This window comes from Quercus lobata, chromosome 2 (genome assembly GCF_001633185.2).
Source record: "Quercus lobata isolate SW786 chromosome 2, ValleyOak3.0 Primary Assembly, whole genome shotgun sequence".
In the NCBI taxonomy this organism is placed as follows: domain Eukaryota; kingdom Viridiplantae; phylum Streptophyta; class Magnoliopsida; order Fagales; family Fagaceae; genus Quercus; species Quercus lobata.
The window spans coordinates 98320092-98321807 of NC_044905.1; the positions used below are offsets into that span (position 1 = coordinate 98320092).

General features: G+C 38.9%; 1 pseudogene; it reads right to left on the reverse strand.

The window, feature by feature from the left end:
- Positions 1-626: 626 nt before the first annotated feature.
- LOC115962503 lies at positions 627-1716 on the reverse strand (annotated as a pseudogene).

The window sequence follows — 1716 nt, forward strand, 5'->3', positions numbered from 1 at the left end:
TCAAGATGCTAGTTTGCAAAATTCTTTTAAACGCATGTTAACTTATAATATTCTTTCTTCTCACAATGCTAGTCTACAAATTACCTCTTATTTTCAGGAAATTGGAGCCCACTCTATAAAAAGGTGTCAGTTCTAATTTTATCTTAGGAGAAATGGTAAACAAAAATGACAAAAAAACGAAATCCTTCCTCAACGATAACCGAAGCTGGAACCCAAATGTGAAATGTCACAATGAACAAGATTGAAAGGTGTAGAAGAGAAGGAATCACTTTTATAAAAGGTAAATAAGTTTGTTTCCAAGATGACACGACATACAATCGAACTTCTAAAAACTAACAAAAATAACAGAGAGACACGAGAAAGACGCATAACCTAGACGTGAATGCCACAGTTCAAGTGAGATGGTGGCAGCAACAGATGTGCAGGAACCTTCACGGAAGAGAGCTCAAACAGACGTCCAACTCTATGGTCCGTCCTAAACAAATGACTTGTCTGTAAATTATGCAGTTCAAATGGCACATTATGCATTTCTGTATAAACAGAGAAAAAGTATCCTTGAATCATGTACACATGTGAAAAATTAATACACTGATCACACACACACAAACTGACGCTCTTCAGCCCACCTAAGTAGAGGCCATTTCAATCTCATATTTCTTCATCACAGGAGTAGCGCATATAAAGCTCATTTGAGAGGAATAGTCTGTAATAACAGTGCTGTCAGTCTGTGTTGGATGGGAAGGAGCCACGGGAATAGCCAACATGTGCTGGAATGGGTTCAAAGGTGTAGGAATATCCACTGCTCCTTCCAACATCTTCACCACAACACTCATCAAAGGTCTAGATTCAGGCCTATACTGAACACACCAGAAAGCTACCTCCATCATTCTCTCTGATGTCTTTCTATCTTTCTCCTCTATCCCACAAACTATGCTCAACTCTCCCATTTCTCCATGTTCGAACTTTTTCTAAACCCACATTGGGAACCACAATTGGCGATCTGAAAGACTGTCATCATGGTTCTTTCTTTTCCCAATGATTTCAAATAATAACATCCCAAAGCTATAAACATCACACTTGTGGGTTATAGGATATGGCATCCACGGTGATATGTGTATTTTCCCTGTTAGATAGCTTGGCCAAACCGAAATCAGCTACCTTAGGCAAGAAGTTTGCATCCAAAAGAATATTTCCTGGTTTAATATCGTAATGGATTATTCGTTGTTGACATTCTTCGTGCAAGTATGCAATCCCTCTGGCTGTCCCGACTGTAATCTCATGAAGCTTTTCAAATCCTAAGATCTTGTTTTCACGGAACGAATACTTGTCAAGCGAGCCATTTCCCATGTCCTCATAAACAAGTGCTCTCAGGTTCTTCTCAAAACAGAAACCATAAAGACGTACCAGATTAAAGTGATGAAATCTTCCTATTGTACTCACTTCTGCCTTGAACTGATCCTTAATTCTCTTATCAGAATTCCCATACAGAACCTTCACTGCCACTATGGATCCATTACTAAAGATCCCCTTATAGACTGATCCAAATCCTCCTGAACCCAACAAATTAGTGAAGTTGTCTGTCGCAATCCTGAGCTGCTGAGAGGTAAATTTGATTGGTTTCTCTCTTTCCATATCGTTGAGAAATTTATTCATGGTAAGTGTCATAAATCGTGACTCCGGATTAACATTGCTGCTTCTCATTTTAGCCCTTTTTTT